Raw genomic sequence first — 22,610 nt, 5'->3', positions numbered from 1 at the left:
CTATTGAACATACTATCGAGACCAATCTTCCTTTGGGAGCAGAATTGTCTTTTCCTGGGGGAGAGAAACTCAAAAAAACCTGACAGCCTGGTAGGGGCATAACTGCAGCTATGTAAGGAATCCTCCCTTGTGTCCTTTTCTATGAGCTGATCAGTCAATGAAATAAAATGGGAGTGGGATTAGCAGATCATAGTGTACCTATATCTTCTCTTCCATCCTTTATTACCCTCAGAATCTTGTATGCTGTGGCTGTGGTTGGTATTCTTTTTTTTTTTTTAAAGCAGGGATTTTAGTTCACCAGAAAGGCAAGATTGTGAGTAATCTAACATACAGATTGTTCTCTAGAAGTCTATTTGAGGAATCTAGTCATTCTGAAATGGCACTTAGGGAGTAGATTTTTATAACCATGGATGCCAGTATATTTTAGAAAAGCATCCAAAACCCAAGTATTTACTGAGAGGGAGGAACCTAGGAAGAAACTGACTTAAAGGGCTTTAGTGATTAAAATAATGACCTGTCAAGGATTCATGACTTAGTTCTTTGGGAGAATCCCCTATTTCAGCAAATGTTTTGGGCAAAATTCTGGGGCACCACAACCCCTACAACCAACATAAGGTAAAACTTTGGGGAGCCCCTTCTCTTTCATACATACTTCTTAGGAGCCACATTTCTGTGATTTCTTTTCCCTCTCAGTAATTTGCTCCCTTAGGCCATTAAGACTTCAGTCTGTTTTTCTATATATTTCCTGTCTGTCTGTTTGTTTGTTTTTGTGGGGGGTGTCATCTGTGTTCTCTTTTGCAACATGGCTTATATGGAAATATGTTTTGCCTAACTGCACATGTGTAATCTATATCCATGTGCTTCCCTTCTCAAGGAGTGGGGAGGGAAGGAAGGGAGGGAATTTGGAACTCAAAAATTATTTTTTAAAAAGATGTTAAAATTGTTGAGTAAAAACTAAAAAAAAAACATGACTTCAGCTTTTTCTCTGAGATTCTCCCCCTTGGAGATGGTAGACAATTGTGTAAGAAGCTTGGGTTACTGATTAGACTTCCATTTTATAAATTTCTATTAAGTCAATTAAGTGCTAACCAGTTGCCCATGTTTTAATTGATAAATTTTCACCCACCCTTCTTTTATCACCCATCCTCACTGCCCTAACCCCACCATGGCTACAGTGTACCTTCTACTCTCTAGACTTTGAGCTGTCCCACTACTCTCATACCTCCTAAATCCCTCAGCTTCTTCTGCACCTGTCTCCTATTCATCAGCTCTTCTGCCTTCTTTAGGAAGATAGGAAGCTTATAGGGGTATATTACTCTTCCCTGCAGGCTTGCCAATCTTTCCTCATCATCTCAAGATATGGAGTCATTCTCCACTCCCTTTCCCAACTCTCTTAGGGAAAAAAGAATTCTGATTTTATGTTTCTGGGAGATAAGGAAAGCCACATTTCTGTGATTTCTTATACTAAGAACGTCTTATACTAATGGCTTGTATGTATTTGTATAATACTTTTAAGTTTACAAAGCACTTTCCTAACAACAATTCTGTGGAGAATGTAGTGTAAGCATTATTATCCCTTTTTTATAGATGAGAAAACTGAAGCCCAGAGATGTGAAGAGATTGACCATAATCACACAGCTAATAAACATCAAGTCAGGTTTTAAAACCAGATTACCTGTCTCCAAATCAGCCCTTTTCTGCCATACCAAGCTGCCTGTGAAGACAACAGGATATATCTCACTCTATTCCTGCAAAGAAGAAGAAGGTGGATTAGAGATGTTGAAACTTGATAATGCCAAAATTGCTAAAGACTGAGCAAATGCCCCAGAAAGGATACAGTACTCTCCCTGGGCCCCTCCATTTTCCTTCCTTTTGACTCTGAGAAGTTGTTTCTAGGGCAAGACTTTGCTATATCTGTCCTAAGAACATTTAACCTAGAGGGTGATCTATCACTTTAAAGACCAAATTTACATGACAGTAATCAAATCCTATAATCTCCTGGTTTACCAGTTCTTCCACCATTTCCTGCCAGTCCATCCCCTAGTCTGAGATCCACTTGTCTTACAAAACTCTTGCCTCCTTCACTGTGTTTATTTAGTGAGAAGGAAGCAACATAGCATCACAGAAAGAGCCTTGGACTTGGAGTCAAAGGGTATAAATTCTAAATCTGGAAAGGACCTTAGAAATCATCTCACCTAACTTCTTCATTTTACCTTTCAAGAAATTGAGGCCCAAGAAATGAAATATACTACCCAAGATCACCTGAAGGCAAGACACATTATATATAATTTTAAAGTTTACAAAATACAGCCCTTCAAAGTTAATATTGCAAGTATTATTATTCCTATACTTTCAAAAAATATATATCTGTGATTTCATCAGTATAGGGAATTCTTGGTGAGGAAGTACCTCCTACCAAAGCAGATCAGCAACTATTCTGCAACTTGTAGTCCTAGAGCACGTTCCATGGGGGCACCAAGGGAGTGCCCAGGATCATACAGTCAGTATATATTAGAGACAGGTCTTGAAACCAGCTTCTCTTACTTCTGAGGACACCTTTCTGTCCACTATGCTATTCTCTTCTTGTGCTGCAGATGGATAAACTGAGACTAGAAGTTAAGCGACTTACAAATGACTTACATCAGATAGATGATGGATAGATGGACAGAGCGTTTATTAGTTGTTTTACTATGTAACAGGCTAGGTATCAGAGCAAAGATTTGAATTCACGTCTCCTGATTTCTGATCCAGATTCTCTCTGTTACATTACACTGCCAGTAACCAATAGAAAGCAGATCTGGGAAGCAAACCTAGGCCCTCTAACTCCAAAATCCAATCCTCTTTCCACTATATCACATTGTTTTCTCCGAGTCAGAAGACTGGAGTGTGAATCATGGCCTTACCTATTATTAGCCAAATTACTTAATCTCTCAACTGTAGTTTCATCTTCTGTAAGATGGAGATAATATCTATGCTAAGTACTCCACTGGGTTGTTTTGAGGACATGAGATCCTCATCTGTATTAAAGGGTTGGCAAACTTTAAAGTGTTGCGAAAGCTATTATCATCAACATAGAAAGTCTCTTGGAAGCTTTCTATCAGACACTGGTTCACAAGCACAGACACATCCAGCCACCTCATATTATTAGTCAAGATAGTGAGGTCAGCTTCCACACTGGGGGGAGTGGCAAACACAACTCCAGAGTTTATCTTCTTTCTAAAGCTAGGCAAGTTCTTTGACTACTGGGTCAAGGTCAGGAAAAGAAAGCCCTTTTGAGAGAAGGAAATGAGTTACCTGCCTTTAGGCCCTTTTTTTCAAGTAGGGTAGGAGACCTGCATACTTTACCATCTTCAGTAAGATGGAGTAAAACCTGAACTCTTCAATACAGAGATGGGAGCCAATGGTCTTAAAAGCAACTATTTTTTTTCCTATTAAAAGCAAAAATGGTTGGGGTGAAGAGAGCAGAGGTGGAGTTGGGTTTTAAAACAAAGCATAAACTGAGCTTTCACTAGTCTCACATCACCTGGCAGTACAACACAGAAATGCCAGTCTCAGAGGAAGAGGGTGGAACATCCACTTTGAAATGGAGCCCAGACTATCTCCTCCCTGTGCACAGATTACCAGGCACAGGATGCTGAGGGTACAAGGCAGAGAACTTGGCTCCACTAGCTTGTTTCCATTAGACATGGATGGTACTGGGGGAGAACACAGCTAGAGTTAGAAAAAGCTCAGTGTGTGAGGAACTCCAAGATTAGACTTCAGTCCAGGTTCATGGGGCAAATTCAGTTCTGCTATGATTGGAGGCTCTCATCTTCAGTGTCTGTCATAGGACACAAAAAAAGCCAATTTTGCTCTTTGGGTGAGAGAGGGAATTGTATAGTCATAGAGGTTTTTTATCTGGAAAACTCCAGGTCTGGGAATACTTATTCTGACATTCAAACTTTACATAACTTAACCATATTTAATTCTGGGGAAGGGAGAGGAAAAAGGCATTTATTACGTGCCTATATTTGCCAGGCACTGAGCTAAGCCCTCTCCCCTTTAATATGGTTGATTGGTTTGTCTCTGAGTGTATTTGGATAGGTTTCATCACTATCACCCCTCTTCAATTCCGAACTAATCTCAGACACAACAAAGTGAAAATATTCTGTGTGCTTCTCTCAGAAGAGGGGGCTGATCAGCTCTCTGTGGACTTTCACTGATAGTGCTAGGGACAATTCAGGGATACATAGATGCACTATCTCTAATGTAGCCCATAGCTCAGGAGATCCTAAAAAGGTAAGGAGATCTGGGTTCAAACAGACTCAGATGTATACCAAGGTGCCCCTCTCTTCAATGAAGGAAAATGTAGCTTTTCTCTCTGAAACTCTAGGGATACCTCTGTGACAAAAGTTAGGCATGCTTCATCCCTAGGGTATCCCCAAAAGGGAAATATAACAGGGTAGGGTTTTTTTTAAAGCTATTTAGTGTACAATATGGCTATCAGAAATAGAACAGCTATCTATTTTCTCCACTGCAGAAAGTGAGTGAGATACAAAAGAACAAATAGGCACATATGGACAAATACAGAAAAACATCTCAATTAAAACATTTTACTCGTATTTCTTCCGATAGGGAGTATCTTTTGTGGGACTGATGGACAAAAACAGGGAAGTCTGAGTCTTAGTGAAATTATAAGCTTTAATGGCTTAAAACTGCACTGAGACTTTAGGAATACCCTGTATTTCACATTCTACTCAAACCCATGCTTTCTGAGTCACTCACAAGTTCCAGATCTCCTGGTCAGCATGTATGTCAGTATGACTTTCTTTAGTCTTTCAGCTACAATGCAATCCTAATGGTGGCCATTTCTCTCCTCTCAGAACTCTTCCTTCTTGATGACTGGTACCCAAATCCTGAACTGTCAACACATGAGGGTACCTCCAAGATAGTGGTACATTTGCAAATGATCCTAGAGTGATAGTCATTTTTTGTCTACTCATTGTGACAATCAAATTACGTCAGTTAAACTATGCGGAATTATCATAATCAGTGTCTATCTCCTTTTTTTTCTAACCATATCTCATTTTTCAACACCAATAATTTATTTAAATAGGTCAAAATGAACCGTTTAAATGATATCCCATATCTTTATTTCATTTTTTATTCTTTCTATTACCTTTACACTAATTTTGATCTTTTCTGTAGGGAAACTGATTATCTGACTTTACTCAGAAACATGATTCAGGAATGACTCCCATATAAGATATAAGTCATTTCCTGTCTGCTAAAATGCAATTAATTTCATTTTTTTTGTAATGTTATTCAGTGCTCACCACATCCAGTGCCTTCCAGTTCTTTACATCAAGAAAGTGTTTATGATATATAGATTTGAGATTTCAAGTCTTCAGTCCCTCTCCTTTTTCCAGATCCACATTTTCTAATGTACTTTTTGCCAACCTAACCTTTTCATTAAAGTTACTGAGTATCAAAGTACATGTCACAACTTTTAGTTTTTTATTGAGTTCTTTACAGAATTTCTTATTATGTACATAACCTCACCTGTGAGGTCCAATAAGAAACTAGACTTGCTTCTAAAAATCCATCCAGCGCCAGGAACAAAGCTAAAAGTATCAACCAGCCTCAATAATATCACAGTAAAGCTTCCTGGATAGAAAATTCCCAGTCTTAACATTGCCAAGGAGAACTTTATCTCCTAATGGATTGTTGAAATTCCTTAATGGAGTTTCTATGGGTTGATAATGATATGTTCACTTTTCTCTCTTCTTGGGATTCAGGGAATCTTCTCTAGCCTCCTCTAGCCTTTAACCTCATCTCCTGGTAAGGGGTAAATTATTACAGGAATAAGGAGAAAAAACTCTCTTCTTTCTCCTGGTCCAATTCTCTTTCCGCTGCACCATAATTCCTTGAACATTACATGCTAGCAAGTGGATAATCTATCCTTCCTAAGCATAGGAAAATAATTTAGATAATTTTGCAAATTTTCTTTTGTTATTATGAACTTAATAAACATTCTCATGTCAATATACAAAGAACAGAAAGGAGGATGCTGTATGAAACTGTGTATGTAACAGTGGCCGTTCCTTAGAGCATGCATAGGGAGCGATGTTGCCTCTGGTCCCTTTCAGTGACACATGAGTCCTGGCTAGGGTATTTCCCATGAAATGTTGAGCAAGTGCCTTGGACATTTCCAGTGAGACATGTACTTTGGATTCCTGACAAAGGGCATGTGCAATCTAAGGCTTGTGGCTAGTCTATCTGCCATGCTCCTAACCTCTATCTTCACCTCTTGCCCACCTTAGGGGATTGCTTCAAGAATAATTGGCTATTGAATGAACATCAAGATCTACTAATTCAATAGACATTAAAGAGAAAACAACTTCCACTCTCATTTTCTTCTTCCTTCTGAACTTGTGACTTGGGATTTGTGGCACTCCTTTGAACTTCCATTGAAGAAGAGAAGGGAATTTCTTCATTGCACCTATTAAATATAGAACTAGAATCTAGGATTAGAACTGAGATTTTCCTGACTTCAAATCCAATGAGCTGTCTTTATTTGTGAGTCTTTTGTTTTGTAGAAAATCAATCAGTCTGATCTACATTGTACACTAGACACTTTTCTAAGAAGGTATTAATCACTTTTTGGGAAGGCTCTAGATATGAGTCAAATCTAAACTTTGTTTAAGCAATCACTCCCAGAATTGTATTCTGTGGTGGTAGTGTAATGAACCAGAGATAATGAGAAAAATCCTGACCCCTCTCTTTAAAGGTCAGACTCTAAACCCTGTCTGTGTGAGTCCAGGGTTGGGATCACTTAGTGGAAGAGTGTGTTCCAGTCCACTCTGAGTCAGTGTGTCTTTTACATATATAATTTTGGGGTCTTTTACGTGTATAATTTTTTAAAATTGTGTATTAAATGGTAACAAAATTGCCCCCCTTGTTTGTGATCCATTCAGAACACTCCTCTGTTCTCTTTCTATAATATTTGATGAATGAAAATCCCAAAAGACAAAGTTTCTGGGCAATTGATAATCAATTTATTAATTAGGCTAGCCAGCCATCAATAAATTGATGTTCAGTAGCTTCTCTTGGTAACCAAAGACACTAAGGGAGACCTAGAAATGCTTTAAATTCCTTCTGAAGGGAAATTTTCCTTGACAAGTAAAATTCAATGCTGATTGATGGACATTTAAGGAGGAGGTGGGCTAAAAGGCTTCAACTTCTGCTGAGAAGTAGCTGGATCATGAGCCTCAGCACCTCAAGTTATCTGGGCAGGAAAAGCCATTCCATTCAGACCTCTTCAGCTAGTTTTCTCCTTCATGATCTGGGTGACTCTACTCTCTCATCGAAGGGATCAAGGACAAGGGTTTTTTCCCCTGGGTAAAGGCTTGCCCAGACTGGATTCTGTTTACACTCTAAAGAGAAATTAGGTCTCCCATTTGGGTGGGGTCCCATCTAACCAACTGCATGTGGCTTGAGGGCTAGGAGAATTTCATCAGTCAGTTACACCCTTCAGAGGCTAACTGACCTTTTCTGGTGTTAGGTCTTAACAGAAATGAGAAAAAAAGAGTAGATCACAAATTAATTATCAATTATTAATATGATAGTATATTAATTTCTTTCAAGCACAAGTCTAACCATGTTGATACTCTATTTAATTTAATGAACTCCATTTCCTTCCAGTCACCTCCAGGATCAAATACTAACTCTTTTTTTTTTTTTGGCATTAACATGGTTCCCTCCAACTTTTCCATTCTTCCTACACCTCACACCTCTCTACTCCATCCCCCTGTGTATTCTGCCATAAGTGACACAGACCTCTTTGCTTTTTGCATTTTCACTGGCTGTCCCCTATGTCTGGCATGCTCTCCCTCCTTGGCTCTGCCTCTTGGCTTCCCAGGCTTCCTTTGAGTCACAACTAAAACACAACTTTCTCAGGAAATCTTTCCTGATTGAAGAGGTTACCCATAAAGAGGGTTAGGTTTGCTCTGGAGACCCCAAAATACCAACACACCGGATCCTGCCAAGTGAATTCAACTCTTCTCTCAGCCGAAGAAAAAGTTCACTTGCATTAGACACAGAGTAAGTCTGTGCTAGGTCATTCTATGGCGCTCTCACAAACATGAAGACAGGATGGCATCTTATATACAGAAGGTTGTGAGAGGAATGTAGGGGTGGTCTAGAGGAGGAGTTTGGAGAGGGTCTTCAGGAGGAGTTAATGAGGTCAATGAGTGATTGAGGGTGGGAAGTAGCTGGAGGCTACCTGGAGACTACAGACAATGGTGGGCTAGGCCAGTTCAAGGGTGGATTGATATTTTGATAGGCTCAAGGGTGGGAAGTCTAGTAACAGAAGAATGCCAAACAGAGGTTTAGGCCCACAACGTAAGGCTTATTGCCTCATGCAAATGCCTCCTCAAATGAGACGATTTAATCAGAGTTCAAGGAGGGTTCCCAGAGCCTATATCTCAAGGACTCAAGGAGAGCTAGAGGGGGCTCCCAGAGCCCATACCTCATCACTGATCCCCCTTAATTCTAGGGCCTCGTCTCTATTGCCTATCTCCAACTTATCCCATATATACCTTGTTTGTATCTAGATTTTTACATGTTGTCTCCCTCTTGAGATTATGAGCTCCCTGAGGGCAGGAATTATCTTTTGTCTTTCTTTGTATCGCTAATGTTAAGGACCGAGTCGGGCATATAGGAGATACTAGATAAATCCTTGTTGACTCCTTTCTGATGAAGTATGGGCTCTGGGAGCCCCCTTGAGTCCTTGAGGTACAGGCTCAGGGAACTCCCTTGGACTCTTGATTAAATTGTTTCATTTGATGAGGCATTTGCATAAGGCAAGTCTGTTACTAGACTTCCCACCCTTTTGATGCACCCTAGAACTATTCTAGCCCACCCTTGTGGTCTCCAGGTGGCTTCCAGCTGACTTTCCACCCTTAATCATTCATTGATCTCATTAACTCCTCCTGAAGACCCTCCCCCAAACTCCTCCCCTAGACCACCCCTACATTCCTCCCACAACCTCCTGTATATAAGACCCCATCCTGTCTTCATGTTTGTGAGAGTGTCATAGAATGACCTAGCACAGACTTAGTCTGTGTCTAATGCAAGCAAACTTTCAATAAACTTTTCTTTGGCTGAAAGAAGACTTGAGTTGAACTGAATTCATTCAGCAGGACTCGGTATGTTGGTATTTTGGTGTCTCCAGAGCAACCCTAGCCCTCTTAGTGGGTAACCTCTTCACTTTCTGTATATTTTTCAACTGTTTCATTAACACTCTTTTTTTTCCTTTTCTTCTTTTTTGGTATTACTGTCATATCTCCAGTTGTCCTCATCTATATCTTGCCAATGGACCCAGATGGCTCCAGAGGAGAAAGTAAGGATGAAGATTTTGCAAGCCCTCCCTGCCTTAAATCCAGTTCCCTTGCATTTCATGGCATCACCTCCCCGATGTCATGATCCTCTTCGAGAATGAAAGACAAACAACAAAAATTACCCACTAATTCTTCTGCCCAGAATTATTCCCACCCCAAAAGAAGCCCTCCTTTATAATCAAGCAAAACAAATCAAGACATTGGCTGGGTCTCAAAAATGTACATTTCATTTTGTACCTATTCTATCACCTTTACAAGAGACAAACATCATCATAGGATCATTACTGGAAGGGATCTCATTAGCCATCTAATTCAATCTCATTTTACAGATGGGGAAACTGAGACCCAAGGAATTTAAATGACTTGTCAAAGGCCACACAGGTAGCTAAGGGATGTCATAATTCATCACTACCTTGATCACAGCTTTCAAAAGTTGTTTTCTTTTACAGGCACTGGGTATGGAGATCCATCTTGCCCTACTGGAAGGAGGAATTTGCCCTATTGGAGGAGGAATGGGGGAGGATATAGGAGAGAGCAGATTAGGGGAGGGGGTATTCAGTGGGATCACTGTTCTGGGGTGGCAGGTAGGGAAAAGATGGGGAGAAAATTTGTAACTCAAAATCTTGTGGAAATGAATGTTGTAAACTAAAAATAAACATAAAATTTAAAAAAAACAAAAAAAGAGAAAAAAAGAATTAACAAAAACAAAAAGTATAACAAACTAAAAAAAAGTTGTTTTCTTTTACATTATTATAATCTTTGCATTGATTATTCTTTATGTTCTCATTTCACTCTGTATAAGTTCATGAGTTCTCTGTTTCTCTGAATTTGTCACAATAATATTCTGTAACATTCACATACCACACTGTGTTTAACCATTCTTCCACTAATGGGCACCTACTTTGTTTCCAAGTCTCTCCTACAACAAAGTGTTGTTATAAGTATTTTTAGTTGTGTCTTTGTATGTATGGGGCGGGGGAGGGAAGGCCAGTTTGGCTGGATTGAGTAGCATATAGTAAGGATGGAAAGATGGCCCAGGTTGTAAAGGGCTTTTAAATCTCAAAATGAGTTTATATTTAATCCTGAAGTCAATAGAAGCCACTGGGATTTATCAAGTAAGGGGTTGACCTGGGTCAGACTCATGTTTTAGGAAGACAGCTTTGGCAGGTATATGAAGGATAGATTAGAGTGGAGAAGAAAGCAAGGCAGAAAGATGTACTAGGAGTCCATTACAATAGTCCAAGCAAGAAGTGAAGAGGCCCTGAATTATGATGGTGGTGATTTGAATGGCAAGAACCCTATGGATCTGAGAGATGTGGACACAGAAACAAGACTTGACAACTACTTGGATACGTGAGGTCTAGCATGGAGAGGCTAGGATGACACCAAAGGTATAAACTGGGATGACCAGAAAGAAGAGAGGTAGATTTGTGGGGAAAGATAATATAATGGCATCTGCAATGCAGATCACAACTTCTCCATCTCTGTGTGTGCTTTACCACCTCTATTTCACCAAAACCAAAAAGGGGCAACAGCTCATATTTACTGACACCAATCTAGAGCCAAGAGGCACCTGCCAAATCCAGGAGGTGAGGGGGGCAGGGAGATGGGGAACTCACAGTGGCTACACTAGAGAAGGGTGGAGGAGAAGGGAGAGCAGCTGCTGCTCTGGGTACCCAAATCTAGTTGTTAGAACTGGTGGAGACAAGTCCCATAATACTCTAGTCCATGGAGGGTATTATGTAACCATCTTCTTGCCTTCTGATTAGTTGATCACCAACCCTGGAGGTCATGCCATGGACCCCCAGGAGGCCTGGACCCTACTCTGGAAACCTCTGCTACTACCAAAATTAATTACATGCTGTCTGCCCTTCCTATGTGGTCATCAATTTTCTTTCTTCTTACCTGTAACAGTTCTGGAACCACCTAGGAGGGGTGGGGCAATTTATTTAACTTCCTTGACCCTTGTTTTTCTCATCTGCAAAATGAGAGAGTTGAAGTAAAAGGCCTCTGAAGTCTCTTCCAGCCCTAGGAACCCATGGTCTTTTGTTCAAGTTGTTCCCTATACCTGGAATGTTCCTCCCCACCTCCACTTGTTGAGTTTATAACATTCCTTTTAAAAAAAAAACAACTCCAGAAGACTTTCCTAATATCCCCATCAATAATAACCTTGGACCTCACACTATTTTTCACCTCAAAGCAGTACAATACAGAAAAAGAATGCTGAACTTGGGGTCCAAGGCCTTGGGTTCAAATCCCCCTCTGTTATTTCCTAGCTGTGTGATGATGGAGAGTTCACTTTACTCTGGCTCTGTTCTTCTGTAAAGTGTGAGAGGACTGGACAAGCTATCTTTAAGGTCTCTTCCAAATCTAAGTCAATTCTAAAAAAAAATTGTATGATCCTATCTAATGTACTTATCCTGTAACATCGTATATTATAGATATATGTATATGGGTCAAGTTGAAGTTCCATGAGGATAGGGACTATCTTACCTAAGCATTGTATCTTCCTCAGAATTATTGAATAACAGGAGAGACCTTGTAAGATAGTAGATTTGAATAGTTGACAGCAGAAAGTCAATTCCCCCTACTCTAGTTTCAGTTGGTAGATTTCCTGGCTCACATCCAATCCCCTACTTCCCCTAACAAAATCCACAGCTCTCACTTTTTCCTCTTTCCCTCTTCCTGATAAGAGGCCCCCCCCCCCCATCCCCCCAGACAATTTTATTTTCCTCTTGGCTTGTCTGCAGATATTTGTTTCCATTTCCCCTCAAAGGAGAGGGGAAGAGAAAGAGGAAAGCGAGTAGAGTGGGGAGATGGTAGAGAAGGGGAGGGGAACAAAGGGCGGCTGACTGTACCCTCCTATGTTTTCTTTGAAACTTGAATGTTTCTGGCAGGGGTTTATTTATTCCCTTTTTCGAGATCCTGTCTCTTGTTTCATATTCTGGCCTTGTTCTGATCCTTGAGCTGATGAACTACACCCCTGTTGTGAGCCTGCCTTATGAGTCTGTGTATGAGTCTGACTTAAAAACCTCTGAGGCCCCTTCCAGTTCTCTAATTATGTGATTCTGTGATCTTGAATTCAAAGGAAACGGAAACAAGCTAATTCACAAGCTAACTGTCCTCCTCACAGCTTGCATGCTCTAACCATGTACACACACCAATATATAAAAAGATATTCATAGAGCCTTCCTGATACCACGTGGATCTTTACTCTAGAAAACCCTCCCACAATTGCAGGCTCAAATATCTCCACCCAAATGAACCTCTTCATGCACTCACACCCTTAAACACAGTTATCTGCTTCTGACATTTAAGGCCTCTAGATACAGACACATTAAAACATCTCTATACATTTGTGTCCCTGCACATACCACAAGATGCACACAATTGCACCTCTGCTTTCATATGGGCACATAGACTTGCTCAGGATCCTTGTAGTAAAGGATGTACATTAAAACCAACCAAGCTAAGTCTATAAAATACAGTTACAAAAATAGAAATACAAAGTATTTGCAATGATCAACAAGAAGTGGGATGGGTTTTTTTGGTTTTGTTTTGTTTTTTGCAAAACCGTAAAAATCACAGGCATATGCTAGGATAATTCCTGTTGTGATCAACTCTGTTACAATTATAACACACGTTTCACATTCACCAAACTCAAAGGTGGGATTTTGGAGACCATCAAACAAAATCCATATAGTATCTAAACTAGAATTCCCTCTATAATATCACAGACAAGCAGTCATTCAGTCTTTGCTTCACCTCTAGTGAAAGGGAACACATTATTTCCCAAAGCAACCTATTCTACTTTGAGACAGTATGAATTGTTAGAATTTCTATCTTTATATCAACTCTAAGTCTTCTTCTTTTCAATTTCTAACCATTGATCCTAGTTCTGTCCTTTGGAGTCAAGTAGAACAAATCTAATCTCTCATTGCCATACTAGCCCTTCAGAGACATAAAGATGGCTATTCTGTCCCCTTCTAAGACTTCTCTTCTGTATGCTAACTTATCCTTCAGCTGACCAGCACAATGTCAAAAGCTCTTCATCTTCCTGAACATCCTCCTTTGAACAGTCTTATCAATGTCCTTCCTGAAACGTGGTTCCAGAGCAACACTCCACCAATAGTCTAGAGCAGAGAGCAGTGGGGTTCCTGTTCCATTTTCAGTGCTACCCTTGATTCCACCTAATATCACATGAGCTTTTTTGCTGTACTGCACAGTTGATTCATATTGGACTTATTATCTATTAAAATCTTCAGGTCCTTTTTACAGCGCTCCCTAAGCTACATGTTCTACTCATCTGGATCTTGTGAAGCTTATTTCTGTACCCAAATATAAGATTTTATATAAGATCCTTATCTAATGGTAATGGGAATTTGAAGAACTTCCCTGTTTTGAAAATATACTCTGCCCCCCTAATAGACTGAGACCTTTCTTTTTTTTTCTTTTTTCTTTTCTTTTTTTTTTTTTTTTAAAGCAATCAGGGTTAAGTAACTTGCTCAAGATTACCCGGCCAGTTATTTCTGGGTGTGGTGCTAAGTATCTGAGCCTGGATTTGATCCCCAGGTCATCCCAACACTGGAGCTGGTGCTCTTACTCGCTGAGCCACCTGGCCGCCCTGACTGAGACCTTTCTTGATTTGAAAATATACTCTGCCCCCTAATAGGTTGATGTGGTCACCTGGAGCCTGTGGTGGGAGGAGTTTGCTGAAGGGTAGAGCAGAGCCCAGAAGAGAAGCTTGCTTAGGGGAGGCTTATTTTTCAGGAATGCACAAAGCTTGTTACTTTGTAATTAGGCAGTGAGTCAGGAGGGTTGTGATGTTCTGTGACCCTGGAGAAGGCTCACCTCGGAGGTGAGGTTTTACTTTGGGGCTCACTTATGGGGAGAGTTGTGTGATCTGGCCAGGTGAGATTCTGTTCAGTCCCCCAGCTTTGAAACTCCAGATGTTGGTGCTTCTCTTTCTGGTAACTAGCTATGTATGTGTGTGATGGTCAGACAGCTAGAAGCCCTTTCTGATGATTGTGTTATTTTTTCTCTCTGTACTTTTTGTCTGCTTGTAACTTCTGTTTGTATTTTCTCTGAAGTTCAGGGTGCTGACTCTTTCCCCTGAACTAGGTAAATGATATATGTTTGATTAAAGTAAGATTGTTAATCCTTTTTGAGTTGCTTTCCTTTAGAAAAGCAGATCTAGGAACCTGTGCTAGCAGCCATCCTGGGTACCTTACTAAACCCATCCACACCTTACTAAATTTCAGAGTGTGAGGGAAGAGGTGGGGGGAGAAAGAGCAATACAGAGAAAAGAAGAGGAGAAGGAGAAAAATGACAAGGAGGAAGAGGAAAGAGAGAGAGAAATCTTAAAGTGGGACAAGTGAAATTAATGAAGGTTTCCAATACATATTAATGTACCTAGCAGAAAGGAAGAAAGGAGCACCTAGCCACTCGGTGGGCTACAGAATCGTGAAAAAAACTGAAACTTTTAACCAGTCAATTAATCAACAGGCTTTTATTATGTACCTGCTGTGTATCGGGCATTGTTCTAAGTGCTAGATATATAAACAAAAAGAAGGAAATAACCCACTCTCAAGGAGTTTACTTTCTAATGGGAGAGACACTAAGTATGTATATAGAATAAATATAAAGAGAATAAACAACAAATAAATTCAAAGATTAAATACAAGGTAGTCAGAAGAAGGCCCTAGTGTTTTGGGGTATCAGGAAGGGCTTAATGAAGAAGGCAGAGTTTGAATGGGATCTTGAAAGAAAAGAGAGACTCTATGAGATGGAGGTGAGGCGTAAGGACAATTCAGATGTAGCAGGGGGCCATCAGATAGAACACACCCAACTTGTCATTCCTGATTCCAGCTGACTGTGGAAACCTTAAGGCATGTATGTTTAATGTGATTGTTTATGTATAACCTATATCAGATTGTTTGCTGTCTTGAGGAGGGGGATGAGGAGGGAGGAAGGGAGAAAAAAGTGTAGGAAAGGGAGTGATGTACAATAAAGCTATAAAGATAGTTTGGGGGAAAGTTATAAAGGGCTTTAAAGACAAAACAGAAGAATTTCCATTTTATTATGGAGGTAATAGGGAACCACTAGAATTACTTGAGTAAGAGAGTGGCATGGTCACATTTGCACTTAAGGAAAAATCACTGGCATCTGTGTGAAGAAATGGATTGGAGTGAAGAGAGACTTGAAGCAGAGAAATCACTTTGGAAGTGTCAACAAGCAATCACAACATCACAAAACTTATGTGAAAACGAACTTCATTACAAGAGAAATGAATATGCCTGTGGAACCCCAAGCCAGAGCAGAGTTCATAATCCATACAGAAGTTTGCATATTTCTGACAGTAGAACGAAGGAGAAGAAAACAGGACCCTCCTCCTAAAGGGGCATGGCATGGGAAGCAGACAGGTACAGTGAAGGTGGGAAAAAGACAAAATCCCTCCCAAAGGGGAAGAGCAAAGCGATGGCAAAAGCAGCATTCTTTTCTCTTGGGGTGGGCGGGTCTTCATCCTTCACACCCTGAGGGCCGCCTGCATATCCCGTTTCCAGTATTTCTGGAAAATATGGCAACTCAAGAAGACGTGTTAAGTTGGATTTAGGGCAACAGAAGTCATTGCTGAAGTTTAGGTGACTGATGATAAGGGTCCAAGCTGAGATGGTAACTGTCTGAGTAATGAGATGCTATGGAGGTAAAAATGGCAAGATCTGACAAATGATTGGATATGTAGAGTGAGGTGAGAATTGTGAACGTGGACAGTTTGATACTTGTACTAACCCATTAAATATCCTAGAGCTTCCCTTTTTCCCAGGGGAACCAGACAATGAAGTAGCCCAACAAGTAGCCAGTAAGGAGGACTTCTGATGTCCTGGACTGTTTGACATTACAGTGGTACTTTGCAAAGTAAATTGTAGCTGAACTCGGAGATGCCTGCAATGGCTGAAACCAGCCTTGACCAACTCAGAGAGAAAAGCAAACATCGTGGTTTCTAACTTATCTAAGGGGAAGCAGACATCTTTGGCTCCTGATTTAGCTAAAAAGCAGCGGACACCCTGCTTTCTGATTTATTGTATTTACAAATATCCTCTCCCTGGACTTCTACTTCCTGCCTGACTTCCCAATTTGTTGTGTTTCTTCCTTAATCCTGACAGCCATAAATACTTCAAAAAGTCCTAAATACCTTGTATTTATGTATAAATACCTCATCTTTGCCCACTTCCCTCTGAGCAGATGGGAACATTGTTTAACTGCTCTAGCATACACGTTTTTTTTTTTCCTCAGGAAATTATAATCTTTGTAAACTGTGATTGGACTCTCATTCCACACCTCCCCCTCCCTTTTGGACCTGGGGTTTCTTGCATTTTAGCAGTTCACAGGGGTTTTTATTCGAACAGTAAGGTAACAAGGGTAATGCCAAGATTATGAACCTGAGAATCTGGTCAATGGTAGTACCTTTGACAAAAATAGGAAAAATTTGGCCCAGCTTCTTCACTATCAGGATCCTTCCCTGTCATCTTAGTGTTCCCCAATTAGCATATCAACACCCAAGCTCTATGCCCTCTAATTTTCTTTTATTATTATTAACTTTATTTATTTATTTTTAGTTTTCAACATTCATTTCCACAAGAGTTTGAGTTCCAAATTTTCTCCCCATCTCTCCCCTCCCCCCAACCCACGATGGTGTGCATTTCCAGTCTTCCCTCCCTTCTATCATGCCCCCTCTCTTTTTTCCTTCCCCCCTATTTTCTTGTAGGGCAAGATAGATTTCTATACCCCATTGCCTGTTTATCTTATTTCCCAGTTGCATGTAAAAACAATTTTTAACATTTGTTTTTAAAACTTTGAGTTACAAATTCTCTCCCTTTTCTTTTCCCCCTCACGCACCCTCATTAAAAAGGCAAGCAATTAAATATAGGTTATACTTGTGTAGTTATGCAAAACATTTTCATAATAGTCATGTTGTTAAAGACTAACTATATTTTCCTCCATCCTATCCCACCCCTTACTTGTTCTATTTTCTCCTTTGACCCTGTCCCTTTTCAAAAGTGTTTGCTTCTGGGGTGGCTAGGTGGCACAGTGAATAGAGCACCTAGAGTCAGGAGGACCTGAATTCAAATGCAGTCTCAGACACTTAACACAAAAACTAGCCATGTGACCTTGGGCAAGTCACTTAACCCCAACTGCCCTCCGAAAAGCAAAAAAAAAAATTGTTTGCTTCTGACTACCCCCTCCCTTCTATCATCCTCCCACCCCATCCCTGTCCCCCTTACTAGAGCCTAGGGTAAAGGACCTGAGGGGAGGGTGGGGCTAGTAGTGGTAACTAGTCTCCCAAAGGAAGGTGTCATTGAGCAGAACCTGAGTCATCTTCCTCAGTCCTAAGTAACTGCAGCCTCAGTAGGGAAAAGAGAGATTAGAAGAGAGCTAATAAAACACAATTCAAGATTGGAGGTTCAATACAAGTATCCTGTGTCCCAAACAGAGGAAAGATTAATTGAGGAATTTCTGTGGGATTTCAAATGAATTCAGACTCAGGAGGCTTCTAACAGTAAGGTTTCATTTAAATCTGAAGACCCTTCTTCAAGGAAATCAGAGCACAAGTGTAACTGAACCTGGGTATGGACAATGACAATAACCATGCGGATAAAGAGGAATGAAATAGTTTGCCCTAAAAAGATGAATTAATATTTCAACTCTATGCCCAACTAATTGAGTAATGTTAAATGGTAATCCTGTAATGTACCCAAGATTCCCTCTTACAGATACATAGTGTCTGCATATGCCAGACTGTACTATGCATGGCTATTGAAAGGAAAATTCTTCATTTCACCCAGATTAATGAGGCAAAACTCAGGACAAAGATTATTAGTTTATTACAAATACATCAAATTAGCAACACATTAACTGGCTGATCAGTGGGGATCAGTAACAGCTTTAAGGTGGGGCCAGCTTTAATAGGTAACTTTAAGACAGTGCAGATAGGTCCACCTCAGCCAAAGAGGCTGGGCCCTCGCATCTCAGTATCTCCTCAAGCTAGCAGGAATGAGACAATCTGCAGGTAGGGGCACAAAGGTCACTTGGCTATGTGACCAATATCATGGAACTGGGTAACACCTCCCTGTAATGCCAAGCAAAAGGCAACTTCCCAAGGTTCAAAATACCAGCATAGCTGCTCTCCATTTTATTCAGTGACAAATTAAGAACAGAGAAAATAAAAATATAGCATAATTCAAAATACTGCATTTACCAAGTATAATTTAGTTATTTCCAAGTACTACTCCACCCATGGACATTACATTCATTTAGTCAATCACAAAGTCCCTCTTCTAAGTATTACTCCACCCCTAGGCAGTACATTCACTTAGTCAATCACAAAGCCCCTCTTCTCAAGGGTAGAGTTGGGGAGGGGGAAACTGGGAAATGCCCTTTGCAGAATGTGGGATTTGAGCAGATATCTAACCCTAACTCTAGCCCTAAGATCTTCCATTTTCAGTCATACACTGGTCCTCCATTTTATCTTTGTTACAAAGAATAACTCACTGGATAGGATTTGGGGGAGGAATATATTCAGAAATAAAGGTAATATAAAGATTAAAAAATATCAATAAAAATTAAAAAGTTTTTGAAAAGTTTCAGTGGCTCCCTATTGCCTCTAGGATAAAGTATAATCTCGGGGTGGCTAGGTGGCCCAGTGAGTACAGCGCTGGCCTTGGAGTCAGGAGGACCAGAGTTTGTTATGGCCTCAGACACTTAACACCCACACAAAAAAACCTAGCCTTGTAACCTTGTGCAAGTTACTTAACCCCAATTGCCCTCAAAAAGCAAAAAAAAAAAAAAAAGATAAAATATAATCTCTTCAGCTTGGGACTCAAAACCCTCCACAATCTGGCCCCAATGTACTTCAGATATTTCCACTCAATTGGACACACACGCATAGCTATTCCCTGAATTCCCTTCTCTCTGTCTTCTCAATCTTTCCCTGGCACCTGAAATGCAGTATTTCCTCTCAACCGGGGTCTCAAAATCTTAATCTTCCTTGAAGATTCAGTTTAGCTGCCACCTTCTCCCAGAAGTTGATCCTATCTCTCCAATTGTTAATGCTTTCTTCTTCAAATTACTTCTCAGTGTATTTATCTCCAAAGTTCCTTAAGGGCAGGACCTCTTTCATCATAACATCAATGCCTTATACTTAATAAGTGTGACCATTGTGGACTTGCCTTTTTAAGGCAGATCTTACAAACTCTGACTCAATTTAGGTGAAGTATTTCCTTGACTTGTTTGAGTTGGAAATGAAGATGTAACAACATTGAAAAAACTAGGTATTACTATGAATCCTCACAAACACTCATTAGTTCACTCACCAGCTTCTACTTGGTTTCTCCCCTGACGTTGCTGGCTCAGTTTTCTCTGCAGAAATACTAATTCAGTTAAGTGGTGCAATATGAACTCTGACTAATCATCATTAATTACAGCTCACTAGGATCTAGGGTTTATACCCAGGGAGTACATGTTCCTGGTTAGAGTCCAAGAAGACAGTCACACTTCCCAAGGTCACAAACCCAAGTGCAAACACAGAATCATGCAATCTCTCTACTCTAAGTGGCCACACCCCAGTCACATCCAGATACTCTTGCTCACACACACCTGTACTGACTCACTCTCCTTTAGGCTTAATGAGTAACTGATTACTTTCTTTCCATACCTCAGGCAAAAGAACACATTCAAGTAACTGCTTCATATTCCATCACAAACATGTGCAGAGCCCTGAGTTCAGCACCACACCAAGACAGCCTACGATCCCAACCTCCACTCCCACCCCACCACGCCCCAGGCAAAACTAACAATAGACTACAAAGCAATTCTGTGCCCTCTTCCAGAAACTCTTGTGCTGTTCCACTAGGGTCCTCAGAGTCTAACAAGTACTACATATAAGAATAAAATTTGGTATTGTGGTATTCCAATCACATAAAATTTACAACACAAAGTAATCTGATAAATATTTAGTGATATGACATTAGGCATAAGTGATAAGGGGTATGCATAATTAACTAATTAGTATTACTTTCTTCATAGAGTCAAACCTTTTTTTTTTTTTAAGCAAGCTAAGGATAGTTTCCTCACTTATAAAATGACAGACTGGACTACGTAAACTCTGAGATCTCTTCCAGCTCTAAATCTACAATTCTAAGGAAGCTGGACTAAGAAGCTTTTCTGTAAATCTAAACAGCCTTAGATTTACAAGGGCTTCTCCCTTCTCTAGCAGAGGGTGACTACTTGGCTATCTTTACTAGCAGGTTTGGCTTCCCCTCATTGTTGGGAACTAGTACAGCACAAAGTTAAATTTGATTTAGGGCTGGTTGCTTCCCTTGATGAGAGTGATTTACAATATAGCTGCTTTAAAACATGTGAAGGGCTTTTCCTGTAACAACCCTGTAAAGTAAGTATTGCCTTCATTTTACATGTGAGAAAGGAGAAGGTCAGAGTGGTTAAATTACTTGACCTGCTCACACACAACTTGTGATAGCATTAGACAAAATTTGAACCCAGATCACCCCTGATACCAATTATAATAAGAGTTATTTGGGGAGTGGCCAGGTAGCATAGTGAGTAAGAGCACCGGCTCTGGTGTCGGGATGACCTGGATCAAATCCGGGCTCAGATACTCAGCACCACACCCAGAAATAACTGGCCATGTAACCTTGAGCAAGTTACTTAACCCCAATTGCTTAAAAAAGAGTTATTTGGGCTGACTGAACTAATCAGTGGGTTCTGATTCCCCAAGGAAGGAGAGATACCTGGGATGCTGATCACTATAACAGTTTCACACACACACACACACACACACACACACACACACACTAGTAGTAATCAGCAGGAAGGGTCAGGGTGGTGGTCTGAGCAGTATGATAGAGAGTCAGTCTTTATTCCCACTGAGTTGCAAGCAGTCTTCTTCCCATGCACTCCCAGTGTCTGGGTGGAAAGTGGCTGGGTGCTGCTGTTAGAGCCCAGGCATTTTACTCCCTCAGCTTTTGCCTGTGGGTTTTTAGAACAATACCAGCCTTCCCACCTGTTACCAGGCTCCCCAACAGCCCATTATCCATAGGAGTGAAGGCCCAGGTTATTTTAAATATTGCTTTAAGATTTACAAAATACTTCAAAAATATGTGCAAATTGATTTGTCAACCTTAACATGCCATATATGTTACTTATTAGTATTATTATTATATAAATTTTCTCATTTGATACTTATAACAACCTTTAGGTATATAAGCATTATTATCCTCATTTTATTGCAAAGAAGACAGATGGGGCAGCCAGGTAGCACAGGGAGTAAGAGCACCAGCTCCAGTGTTGGGATGACCTGGGGATCAAATCCTGGGCACCACACCCAGAAATAACTGGCCGTGTAACCTTGAGCAAGTTAACCTAATTTAACCCTAATTGCTTTAAAAAAAAAAGAAGAAGAAGACAGATACTGACTTGTCTGTGGTCACACAGATAATAAGGGAATAATGATTCAAATCCAAGATTTTTTTACTTTAATCAGTCAATCAAAAGCCATTGAGAACATAATGACAAAAGACAGTCCCTGCCCTTAAAGAGCTTACATTCTACTGGGGGAGACAACATACAAAAAATATACAAAATATAATGGTAATTGGGGTAAGGGGGCATTAGTAGATGGGAGGATCAGGAAAGGCTTTGTGTTGGAGGTAATATTAGATCTGAACAATGAAGTAAATTAGGGGTTCTAAAAGGGGGAGGTGAAGGGGAGTGCATTCTAGAAATGGTAGATCATCTATGCAAAGGCATGGAAATGAGAGATGGAATGTCTGTATGAAGAATACACAGAAGGCCAATTTGGCTGGACCATAAAGTACAAGAAGAAAATAATGTATGGAAAAGCAGGTTAGGGGCAGATTGTAAAGCAGCATAAATGCCAGAGACATTTATATATGATCCTACAGCTGATAGGGAGCCACTGGAGTATTTTACAAACATCACTTTGATAGCTGTGTGGAAGATGGTTTGATGAGGGGACACTTTAGGTAGGAAAATCAATTAGAATACTATTATAGTAGTTCATAAGAGGTAATGATGGCTTAAATTATGGTGGTGATTGAATGAGTGGAGAGAAGAGGAGCAAAGAAAGAAAGGTTATATAGGTAGAACCAACAGGACTTGGCAATGGATATGGAGGATTGGGGAGGAGGAATCAAG

At 40.3% G+C, this 22,610-nt stretch overlaps 1 long non-coding RNA gene across 1 annotated transcript in view; it reads right to left on the bottom strand.

The window, feature by feature from the left end:
- The window catches only part of LOC138165834 (uncharacterized), a 30,922-nt gene extending 10,948 nt beyond the window's left edge, over window positions 1–19,974 (bottom strand). The window contains exons 1-2 of the long non-coding RNA XR_011169467.1: window positions 19,751–19,974; window positions 1,676–1,748 (exon numbers count right to left, since the gene is read on the bottom strand). This is a non-coding gene — a long non-coding RNA (uncharacterized lncRNA). The remainder of the gene's footprint in view (window positions 1–1,675; window positions 1,749–19,750) is intronic.
- Between the last annotated feature and the right edge of the window lie 2,636 nt (window positions 19,975–22,610).

The sequence above is a fragment of the Petaurus breviceps genome, unplaced genomic scaffold, assembly GCF_028583685.1.
Source record: "Petaurus breviceps papuanus isolate PSGF00001 unplaced genomic scaffold, PetGlider_PUasm1.0 216, whole genome shotgun sequence".
Lineage (NCBI taxonomy): Eukaryota > Metazoa > Chordata > Mammalia > Diprotodontia > Petauridae > Petaurus > Petaurus breviceps.
This window is presented reverse-complemented; position numbering and strand designations above follow the sequence as displayed.